This window comes from Lepidochelys olivacea, assembly GCF_965140295.1.
Source record: "Lepidochelys olivacea isolate rLepOli2 genome assembly, chromosome: 8".
In the NCBI taxonomy this organism is placed as follows: Eukaryota; Metazoa; Chordata; order Testudines; family Cheloniidae; genus Lepidochelys; species Lepidochelys olivacea.
Genome location: NC_140418.1, coordinates 23,518,303 through 23,530,708, shown reverse-complemented (window position 1 = coordinate 23,530,708; position 12,406 = coordinate 23,518,303). Strand labels below are relative to the sequence as shown.

Sequence of the window (12,406 nt, the reverse complement as noted above, 5' to 3'; positions counted from 1 at the left end):
AAAGCTCTAACGACTAGTGTTCTGGTTTTGTGAGTTGTTTAATTTAAAAAAAAAAACACAACACTGATTTAGCACATCAGCTAGAGTTTAGAGTAAGATGCACCTATCAGAATAGAATGTGGCTCTACACAAAACTCTTAAGACTAGCAGCATAATTTCTCAATTCCCTTTGGACCACCTCCCTCAATTTCCTTTGATACTGTAATACTGTCTGGTGTGGGTCCAGGAGTGAGTCATGATTGTGAGTGCCTGCCTTTGGGCAGACTGTCAGAAACAGTGCATATACCTAAACTGGTAGTAGATTCTATAATTCAATTTTACTACGCTGGTAAGAAATGTGAAGTCCTGGCTCATTGTGATAGTCTCATCATGGAGGCACAGAAGGTCCCCTTAGAGGCTCCAGTCTACATTGCCACCCAGACAGACTGGACATATTTATCACTATGTTCAGGCTACTTCTAATCCCAAGACACCAGTCACTTACCCCAGATCAGTTAATATCCTAGATCAGTGTTGGGCTACCTGTGGCCCAGGGATTGCACGTGGCCCGTCAGGGTAATCTGCTGGCGAGCCAAGAGACAGTTCGTTTACATTGGCATGGCTGCCTGCAGCTGCCAGGGGCCGCGGTTCACTGTTCCCATCCCATGGGAGCTGCAGGAAGCAGTGGCCAGCACATCCCTACGGCCCATGCCGCTTCCTGCAGCTCCCATTGGCCAGGAATGGCAAACCACAGCCCCTAGGAGCTGCGGGCACCCATGCCTGTGGACGGTCAATATAAACAAACTGTCTCACAGCCTGCCAGTGGATTACCCTGGCAGGCTGCCCACCGCTGTCCTAGATCTTTGAGCAGATCTGTAACTAATCTTGTAATACACTAAAGTATAAAGTAGGAAAGAGAAATGAGTTATTTGCAGGTTAAAGCAAGCAAACATACACACAAATGAGTTACCATGTAAATCTGAAGCACAACAGTTGTGATCTGTCAATTTAAAGTGTCTTTCAAGGTAGACCCAGGGGGTAACCCCTGGAGACCTCTGGCTTTAGCTTGGCTTCTCTGGCCCCATTAGAGTTCAAACAGCAAAGAGATGAACAATCTTCACCAACTATTTTTATTTTCTTCTGCCATCATTCAGAGTGATAGAACAAGGCATTCTACACTTCTTCATGGGTGTAATAGGGCTATTAACCAATCCTTTATATTGCAATGTTCCTTGAGGCCCATCTGATTTTGATAGTTCTTGGAGGTGGAGGGGGAGGAGCAACACTCTTCCCATCAAGTTATAAAGCAAAACTTACATATTTCCTTATAGCCTGGAATACAGACATTACAAGTAATGGATGCAGCACTTTACAAGCATTTCATAGAGTCTAAACACTAAATACATTCTTATAAGACTAATACCTACTGGTTTAATACTGGTCTGGTGTCCAACTATGAGTTTGTCAGTTCTTAGCTAGTGCCTTCAATCTTGGCAAGAGCTAGCACCTGGTCTGCCAGTGTCATAGATACATTCTGTCAATTTCCTTCTCTTTAGTCCGCCAGATTTAATGCTGGAGATAGGAAGCTTGCTGGTTCGTTTAAAGGGGAATGCATAACACCCAGGCAAAAATGTTGTTGGATTAATTTTTTGCCAAAACAAAACTGCAGAATCTAGTACAATGTGGAACCTCTTCAAAGCCTTCAGTGAGGGTCACCAGATAGCAGTGTCCCATGTTGCTTTGAAATTGAAGTATGAGGTGTGGTGATCTTCATATGATATCTAATCAGTCAGAGCTGGATGGGTGAAACCCAGTTCTGGGTAAGCCATGAGAGCCTTGGTACCAGGAAAGGGAGTAGTAGGATAATTAATGATGAAATGGGGTTAGCCCTCTAAGGTCTGGTCTACACTGGGGGGTGGGGGAAGATCGATCTAAGTTATGCAAGTACTTAGATATACTCACCACGGTGTCTTAACTGCAGTGAGTTGACAGCTGACGCTCCTCCATCAACTCTGCCTGCATACTGGAGTCGAGGAGAGCACTCGGCAGTCGACTTATCGTGTCTAGACTAGATGCGATAAATCGACCCCCCTCCTCCCCCCACTGCATCGATCGCTGCCCATCAATCCTGCAGGTAATGTAGACAAGCCCTAAGAAAGAGAGAAACAAAAGTACACAAAGCCTGCAAAAGCATTCCTTTCTCTGCCTTATAAAACAAGAGATTTCTCTAGCTTAACTCTATTGCTCCAATTCTCTATACCCTTCTTGCTACTGCTTTAATTATCTGCATTATTAGGTTGGGGGCAAGCCACGACATCTTGGTCTGGACTTTGAAGCAAGAATTGCCATTTTGCTGCATTAACACTTCCTTTTGGATTAGTTTTGTTAGACGTAACGTAGAGAAATAGAGGGAAATAGTTGTATTCTATTTTTTATTTTTACACTTCCCTTACATAATCCAACCAGAAATCCCACTAGAAATATTAGGCACAGATGTTTTCTTGCTGGTGCCAAATATTACCACAGTTTAAGCCTCAGTGGAACTGTAAAAACCTCACTCTGCCTAATGATAGCTGACTAAAGGTTTTTGTGGGCAGATTAAGGAGACCAAACACATCCAGCCACTAGGACTCTCTGGTAGCTCACAACAGCCCTCAGAAACAGCCACCCAGATTCTTATTTATACTGTGCATTTAATATCTGAACATAGTCATTGGCTTACAGCTCTGTAACCACACACAGCTTTACTCCTAATTAGGCTATTTTCAGACTTGTCTGTATCAGTATTACATGTATGAAAGTTTATATTTAACAAATACAAAATTAGCCAATTTCAAATGAATACAGAGATTGGATTCCACAAACAACTAGAGGTAGCGATGTAACCCACAATCACTCTTTAATCAAAAGCCTTTACACTGTCTGCAGAGGTCTGTCAGACCAAGAAAAATTAGTGCCAGAGTCAAAGACCTTTGACTGAAAATTCCCCCTGCAATGCATATGCAAACCGAGGCCCTTGTCAGCTGTCATAGTAGTGCAGGAAGAGAAGGAGTCTCCTAGGCTTTATCTACATACAACAGTGGTCACAGTGTAAGCTTAGTCTGGAGAGGGTTCTGGCCTTTTAGCCTCTGTGTCAGGACAAACAGCGGAGTGCCCCTAAATGAAATCAGGGTTGTGATGAACTTGAGGGGAGTGCGGAGTTCCACAGAGAGAGAACAGCAACTGGAGCAAAGACCTTCCACTTGTGACTGTCCATTTATTATCTGTCAGGCCTTCCTTTACCTGTTTAACTGGGACTTTTCAAATGTCTTCTTGAAACCTGGAGACTCCACTGTTGCCTGAAGGGCCGAGAGATTCTACCATAACATTGGACTAGTGACATGAGTTAACAGGGTTTACTGGCCTGGGCAAATGCTACCATTGTAACTGGACTCATCCACACCGTGTATTGAGGAATTCTTCATCTTTCTACAACTGACTGAGTTTTCACCAGCCACGTCAAATGCTCTAGTTAATAGGTTTATACGTTTCTTAACTTTGGCTCCACTTCACTATAAGACATCTGTTTTCCCACTGGAATGTGTAACTCTCTGATAATACTGGGAGCTGTTTATAAAACTCCTTGAGTACTACAAGGAAAAACTGACCCTTTTCTATTTACATCAGCAGTTGATGATTAAATTTGCATTAGCAGCCAGTCTGAGGTCATCCCAACTCCTGACATTTAGGGGATGGTATGGAATACAGTACAAAAATTATCTTTAAAAAATAATATTGTGCCTCTGCTCAGCAGCGACTATTTAGTTGAAGTGTGGCACCCTATAGAACTAATTTCCCTACAGAGTTTTGCAGCTGGCTTTATTTGTACCATCTCTCCTTAAACACCGTGATGGTGACACAACAGGGACAAACATCCCTAATTCACTCCAAACAAATTTCGTCTTCATAGATTTTAAGTCCAGAAGGGACCGTTATGATCATCTAATCTGACCTACTGCATAACACAAGCCATAGAACCTCACCCAGTAATTTCTGCATTAAGCCCATAACTTGTTTGAGCTATAGAATATCTTTTAGAAGGACATCCAGTCTTGATTTAAGGATGTTGAATGATGGAGAATCTACCACATCCTTAACTAAATTTATTCCTCTAGCCAATTATCATAGCCTAAATGCTTGTCTACACTACAGATTATTTTCAGAGTAGCAGCCGTGTTAGTCTGTATTCACAAGTCTGTATTTTGCGACTACAGATTGTGTCTACACTAGGAGCGAGGGGTGTGATTCCCACTTGGGTAGACATACTCGCACTAGCTGTCATCGAGCAAGCACTCTAAGAGTAGGAGTGTAGTCACAATAGCACAGGCAGGGGCAGCACAGACTAGCCACCCCGAGTACGAATCCACCTCAACATTGTCGGTATGTACTTGGGGTGGCAAGCCAGTACTGCCATGGCGGCTGTCCATGCTACCACGGCAACCCTGCTATTTTCAGCATGCTTGCTCACTGAGAGCGAGCGCAGGTGTGTTTGCTTGAGCTGGGAACCACACACCCCTCGCTAGTGGTGTAGACATAGCCTGTATGTGTTAAGATTGCAGTTCTTAAATAGCAGAGCTGATACTATTGTCAGTGGCATCTTTTAAGTTAAAGCAGAGAGTCAGCTCACTTTGTCGTGGTTTTTGGACAGAGACAATCATTCACTAAAGACAGCTCAGGGACCTCTAAACTCCTTTTAGTTAGGGCAATAAAAATGACTCAATGCTGAGTCCTGCAGTTAAAAAGTCAGTCTCCCACATCCCATCATTTATCTCTGAAAACACACACACACTTCCCCACTTCCTTTTCTGTTTCCCATTCTATGCCATGCATCTATATTTTAGGCTAGCTGCAATCCATCTGTAAGCTAGCGAAATGACTCAGCAGAAGAAAAAGAACTGCAGTCAACACGGTCTTTCCCACCATGCGGGTGTTTCTAACAAGACAGTAAAATATATTAACAATCATAGAGCAAATAGGGAAAAAACAAAGCAAAAAACACCCCAACTCAGTCCAATCCTATTCTCTCTGGGTAGGGAGCCCAGAATTCTATCACATCTGTCTCCCAAGCAGCCACTTCTAGCCCTTCCCCTGAGTATGTTTAAACTGAATTAGAGTTAACCCTGCCCCAGGTTGCGTCCCTGGTTCTTGTCATACACTTAGTCTGTATACACATTAAAAGTTGTAATCTCACTAAAAAGTTACAAATTCAAGGTTACTGTTCTCTAGGGCACTGTCTACACTAGGGATATTTACCAGCCTTGCTAACACTTCTTTAGCAATGTTGCAAAGTTAACTGTATTGGGAACCCTAGTGTAGATGGGGTCTTAGCTGTTGATGCAATTTTCAGCTCTGTATGGATTAGATTTGCTCTCAGTGATACGGTGTTGAAAACTGTGTCAGCAGCCAAAGCCCCACCAACTGAACCAGTATTAGCAGTGGTGGGATTTTTTTCTAAAATGTCCCTTGCATAGATAAAGCCTTGATCTCCCCATGTAACTGTTAAACAACAACTTTGGCTAAAAATTCATAAAACTAACTCTCATGTTTATTCTGTTTCATATTATGAAAGGCTAGTTTATTTATTTAATACAAGGACATTGCCAAATATGTGCTCCAGCAGAACTTTCTGAAATCCTGTAAGTCAAAATGCGGTGATCCCAGGCTCAGCATTACAGTACAGACATATTTTCCATCTGCAGATAAAAGCACTAGAGAAAGGCATGACTACTCAAAACTGTTTCCTTTCTATGCACATAGTCTAAGTAGGGCAGAATTCAACTCTCTCTCTCGCTGTCTGCATCTGATGTACAGCAGATCTGAACATGAACTAATCAACTACTGATAGTTAACAATATCCTGGGTCAAATATTACAGCACCCATCTCCACACTGTACTTTACTTTTTCCTCAAGTTGAGCATTTTGAATTATCCAGAATTACTTTTATCTCCTTTGTGTATGTTTCTACCTCCCTTGTACACTGTGCCCTTGGCCGGCTTCATGCTTGGAACAAAGTGGAAGGCTTTAGCTATAATAATTATCCAGTCTGAATAGCCAAATATACTCTGCTGCCTTGATCGTTAGCTCACATCTGGTATGAGCTCACAATTGCTGTGGGGAGGGGCGTGAGTTAAGGCATGTTTTAGAAATCAATAGTTTACAACATTTTGACACCCTCTGCATCGATGCAATATTTGGAGGAAGGTCAAGAAGAATAAGGACTTTCAAAGTAGTTTACAGTGGGGACATCTTTTAATTTGGATTTTAGGAGAAAAAATGATCCCCACAAAAAATTACCAGCAGGAGAGTGAGTTTGTGTGTGTATGGGGGTGGGGGGGGATGTGAGAAAACCTGGATTTGTGCTGGAAATGGCCCACCTTAATTATCATGCACATTGTAGGGAGAATGGTCACTTTGGATGAGCTATTACCAGCAGGATAGTGAGTTTGTGTGTGTGGTTTTTGGAAGGGGGGTGAGAGAACCTGGATTTGTGCAGGAAATGGCCCAACTTGATTATCATGCACATTGTGTAAAGAGTTGTCACTTTGGATGGGCTATTACCAGCAGGAGAGTGAATTTGTGTGGAGTGGTGGAGGGTGAGAAAACCTGGATTTGTGCTGGAAATGGGCCAACCTGATGATCACTTTAGATAAGCTATTACCAGCAGGACAGTGGGGTGGGAGGAGGTATTGTTTCATATTCTCTGTGTATATATAAAGTCTGCTGCAGTTTCCACGGTATGCATCCGACGAAGTGAGCTGTAGCTCATGAAAGCTCATGCTCAAATAAATTGGTTAGTCTCTAAGGTGCCACAAGTACTCCTTTTCTTTTTGCGAATACAGACTAACACGGCTGTTACTCTGAAACCTATCATTTTAATGGCTTTTTAATATACCTTAGCATTTTATTATGATTTATTTGTATTGTGATGGCACCTAATAGCTTCAGTCATGCTGCAGTGGCCCACTGTACTAGGTGCTATACAAACGCAGAATAGAAAAATGGTTGATTGGTCCCTGCCCCTAAGAGCTTACAAACTCAGTGTTATTAGTACAATCTAGAAACCATCTTCGTATATAGCATTTTTTTCAAAGTCCTTTCTGAGAAGGAACCCTGAGCTACAGCAGTCAAAGAAAAGTGGGTAATAAGTAGTTGGAATCCATCTCAGGTGTGCACAGAAACCCAGTGTTTTAGTCCTAGACAACGACAAGGCAGACTGAAATTCTCTGTCTCATCTGGCTCTGTGAAGATGTCTTTAGCTTTATCTTTTTACCTTCTCAGCTTTATTTCACTGCCTTGATCTCTTCAGGAGGTGCTATCTATGCAGACATCTATTCCACATACATCGCTGTGGTATTTTAGTGCCTGACTCAAGTCTAAGTGACTTCAAAGCAGGTTATAAATGTGCATTCTCACCTTAATTAATTAACACAAGGGATCACTTTCCTCATTCCAAAGACGACTTTTACTTCATAAAGCAGCCACATTCATGCTCCTGAGCCATACGTACAAATCCCACCCACAAAGCAAGAGCTTGGCATGGGTCTTCTGAGCCTTGAAGTAATGATATCGGAAGGACAGAACAGGTCGTGCTGGTGGCGGAGTGGCACTATATGTGAAAGAAAGCGTAGAATCAAATGAAGTAAAAATCTTAAATGAACCCAACTGTATCATAGAATCTCTATGATTAGTAACCCCATGCTCTAATAATAAGACGTTAGCAGTGGGGATATATTACCAATCACCTGACCAGGATGGTGATAGTGACTGCGAAATGCTCAGAGAGATTAGAGAGGCTATTAAAATAAAAAACTCAACAATAATGGGGGATTTCAATTATCCCCATATTGACGGGGTACATGTCACTTCAGGACAGGATGCAGAGATAAAGTTTCTTGACACCTTAAATCACTGCTTCTTGGAGCAGCTGGTCCTGGAACCCACCAGAGGAGAGGCAATTCTTGATTTAGTTCTAAGTGGAGCACAGGATCTGGTCCAAGAGACGAATATAGCTGGACCGCTTGGTAATAGTGACCATAATATAATTAAATTTAACATCCCTGTGGCAGGGAAAACACCACTGCAGCTCAACACTGTAGCATTTAATTTCAGAAAGGGGAACAACACAAAAATGAGGAGGTTAGTTAAACAGAAATTAAAAAGGTACAGCACCAAAAGTGAAATCCCTGCAAGCTGCATGGACACTTTTTAAAGAGACCATAATAGAGGCTCAACTTAAATGTATACCCCAAATTAAAACAACATAGTAAGAGAACCAAAAAAGAGCCACTGTGGCTAAACAACAAAGTAAAAGAAGCAGTGAGAGGCAAAAAGGTATCTTTTAAAAAGTGGAAGTTAAATCCTAGTGAGGAAAATAGAAAGGAGCATCGTCATCATGTTCCCATTACACCTCTGGTGTTTAGGGCAGTGACGAAGCTCCTCCATTCCTGTCTGTTTCTGGCAAGTCTTTCAATAGTTCCCCAGCTCAGGTATTTCAGCTTGGCTTCCACAGCTCTTCGCCATGTTGTTTTTGGATAGCCTCATTTTCACTTGCCTTCAGGTGCCCATCTTATTGCTACTCTGGTGATGGAATCAGTTTCCATCCGAAGCACATGGCCAATTCATCTCCAACGCCTCCTGGCAATATCATATCCTCTTGGCTGCACTGTGTCAATAGATCTTCATTTGAGATTGTTCTGTGCCAAAAGATATTGAGGATTTTTCTGAGGCAGGTTGTATAGAATGAAGATAGTCCCACATGTCAAACTTTCTCATTCCCCAGCATTCTGCACTATAAAGTAATGTTGAAAGTATGCAACTCTGATAAATCTTGAGTTTGGTTTTGGTTTTGTATCTTGATGATTTCCAGACTGTATTTAAGCTCCTGAAGGTGTTCCTAGCTTTATTGATTTTGTTCCGGATGTCCTGGCTTGTTCCACTGTCCTGGTTGATGGTTGCTGCCCAAGTATGTGAATGTTTCTACATTGGTGAGAACATAATCCTCTATCCGTACCGGTGATGGTGAGGCAATATTAAAGGTCATGATATCTGTCTTATTGTGGTTGATTTTCAATCCAATTTGTTGGCTGAATGCATTGAGTTGAGCTGTTTTTTCTTGTATATGGCATAGGGTGTGTATTAAGAGAGCGAGATCATCTGCAAAGTCCAGGTCTTCAAGGAATGAGAAGGGTGTCCATTTAATGCCTCTTGGCATGTCTTCTGTTGTACGCTGCATTACCCAGTCGACGGCAATGTTGAAGAGGATTGTAGACATGATACACCCCTGACGTACTCCTATTTTGACTTCAAAACTGAGCTCACTGTGATCAACACTGCATGTAAAGTTGAAATAAAAGCTTTTGATGATGTTAATTATACGGAGAGAGATTCCATATGCCCACAGAATGTGCCAGAGGCTGGTCCTGTGAATGCTATCAAAAGCCTTCTCAAAATCTATTTATGTAGAGTTGCCGTTGCCATTCTAAGCATTGTTCTATTATATTTCATAGAGTGGATATCTGGTCTGTGCATCCACACCCTTTCCGAAAACCAGCTTGCTCTTTTCTGAGAACGCTATCAACTGCCTCTGATATACGCTGGACTATGATCTTACACAATACTTTGCTTGGCACCTTAACAAAGGTGTTATACCACGCCAGTTATTACAGTCACTGAGAGTTCCTTTTTTTGTTATCTTCACTATAACCCCATTGGTCCACTCATCTGGCACTTTTTCCCTTTCCCAGACTGATGTAACTAGAGGGGCCAGGATAGATGCTGCTAACTCAGGATTTACCTTGAACAATTCTGCATTCAAGTTATCCTTGTCAGGAGCTTTCCCATTTTTTAAAGATTTGATGGCTTCAGTGATCTCTTTCTTAGCTGGGGTGTCTGTGTTGATATCAAGATCTTCTTCTGCCTCCTGGACGTTTGCTTCCTCTTTAGGTGGCTCCCTGTTCAGCAATTCTTTGAAATGCTTTGTCTAGCACATTTCTTGTTCTTTTTCTGTTGTTAGTAGGTGGCCTTGTTTGCCCCTGATGAGAGTGTTTCTTGGTGTCCGCTGTTTACCACTGATAAGCCGCGTCATTTTGTACATGGTTCCTTGTTCACCACGAGCAGCAGCATCCTCTGCTTGTGTTGCCAGATTATCAATATAATGTCATTTATCCGCTCTCACAAGTCATCATTTGACCTCCCAGTGTGCCTTGCTATACTGCTTGCAGTATTTGTCCTTTAGCTTCTGGGATTTTCTGTCTAAAAACTTTTTTCTTCAGGGCTTGTCTGGTTTCTAAGGCATTCCATGTGCTGGATGTAATCCACTTCTTCCTTCTCTTTTGCCTGTACCCTAGACAAGCTTCACTTCTCTGTTTATAAATTGCTGTTACTTTGTCCCACTTCTTGTTGATCTCCTCATCTTCATTCCTCTTCATCAAGATCTGCAAGTGCTTGAAACCTGTTCTTTAATGGCAGAATGAAGGCTTTTTGTATTTCAGGGGACTTTAGCTTGTCAGTGTCATAATATCTATGTCCCTAGTTTGGTGGACCCACACTTCTCAGTTTTAGCTTGATGGTGGAGGAATCTGTTTACTTCAGACAAATGTGTCTCATTTACTTGAAATCACTTCAGTCAAAACATTGGGGTAAATCTGCTGCACTTTTCTATTTGTATGATTAACCTTGAGATGTTTTCTACCCAGTGGAGATTATCAGTGAGTTGTGAGCCCTTGGCTAGAATCATTTTCCCCAAAGCGCTCTGATTTTCATAACTTTTCATAACTTTCACCTCCTACTGCTCTTGGAACACACTGAGATTTGGTCCAGCTGTGTTTATTTTCTTTACAAAAAGAAAACAGTTATATTTTGCACTTCTATAGCACCTTACTAACCTTAATTAACTAAGGCTCATGACATCCCTGGGTATGCAAGTATTTTACAGAAAAGGCACAGAAATGTCCCCAGAAGTTGCTGAAGGTCACACAAGGGAAACTTGGACTATAACCCAAGAGTCCTGGCTCCATGTTTTCTAGATGCTAGACGATGATCCCTTCCATTAAAAAAAAATCCTTACTTTTTAAAAAAGGCATTTGATTGCAGAAAAAGGTACTGTATGGGCATGGAACACTCATGGGATTCTTGAATACTTATTAGAGGGGCTGTCATGTGTGGTTCCCATTAAATGAAAACTATAAGGTGACACATCCCCCTGCCCCATATGAATCGGAATCAATTCATACAGGTTGTGGATCACATCTTATTAAATAAAAGGACTCCCACCAGCCCAGTTTAGCTGCCATAATTGCTCAGCTCTGTTTTCCTCAAATTGAAAATGCTCACATAACACCATAAGAACGGCCATACTGGGTCAGACCAAAGGTCCATCTAGCCCAGTATCCTGTCTTCCGACAATGGCCAACATCAGATGCCCCAGAGGGAATGAACAGAACAGGTAATCATCAAGTGATCCATCCCCTGTCACCCATTCCCAGCTTCTGGCAAACAGAGGCTAGGGAGAAAGATCAGTTCCTGTATAAGACCAAAAGGCTATATTTTCTCTTTATCATGAAAAAAAACCAAATAATTAGTCAAGCTATCTACGTGGCTATATGAATTTCCCTCATTGTCCCTAGCAAACCTAGGTCCTCATCACAAACAGTATTTGATGGACTCATACCAAAATTTAATAGTATTATTGCACACCATATGTCCACCAGATGATTAACTTTGAGCAATGGGGTCAAAGGGAGAAAGAGGCTGAAAGCAAAGAACAGATTGTGTTTGTGGATTTCCTTTTTCACTCTTATCTTCATCTTGAACATCAGTTTCACATTATCACCCCGGAAGAAGGGCCCCAGTTGCCTGTGAAATGTAAACAGTTCCGTTTTCCTGATTTGTTAAATCAACACTGGGAAGCAATGAAACAAGTCTGATACTTGTGGGTACACATGCTGCCAGCTGTTCCTATGAGTGTCATTCTATCAACACCAGCATGGTGGCCACCAGCAGAAGACTCGGAAAGTCCTGTATTAGACAAAACATGGAATTCCAGCTGCTTGGGGAGAGGAGTTTCTCGACACACATGACGTACTAGGAAGCTGCATTGGGCTTATAGCCCAGTGGCTAGGGTGTCAGCCTGGTACTTTAGGAGACCTGGATTCAAGTCTCTACTCTGTAACACACTTCCTTGGGGAAGTCACTTAGTCTCTCTGTGCCTCAGTTCCCCATCTGTAAAATAGGGTCTCTAGCACTGCCGTGCCTCACAGGATTGTTGGGTCAATCTATACATCAAATAGTGTGAGGTGCTCAGTAACTCTGGTAATGTGTGCCATATAAGTACCTAGGATGCATGGATGAGAAAAAGGTCTTCATATGCTTTCCCTTAAAGCCACCCTT

The 12,406-nt window shown here is 42.1% G+C and overlaps 1 long non-coding RNA gene across 1 annotated transcript in view; it reads right to left on the bottom strand.

Moving 5' to 3' along the window:
• Window positions 1–67: 67 nt before the first annotated feature.
• LOC311525125 overlaps window positions 68–12,406 on the bottom strand; it is a 36,875-nt gene continuing 24,536 nt past the window's right edge. Inside the window, exons 2-4 of the long non-coding RNA XR_014712695.1 lie at window positions 7,433–7,625; window positions 1,942–2,129; window positions 68–1,311 (exon numbers count right to left, since the gene is read on the bottom strand). This is a non-coding gene — a long non-coding RNA (uncharacterized lncRNA). The remainder of the gene's footprint in view (window positions 1,312–1,941; window positions 2,130–7,432; window positions 7,626–12,406) is intronic.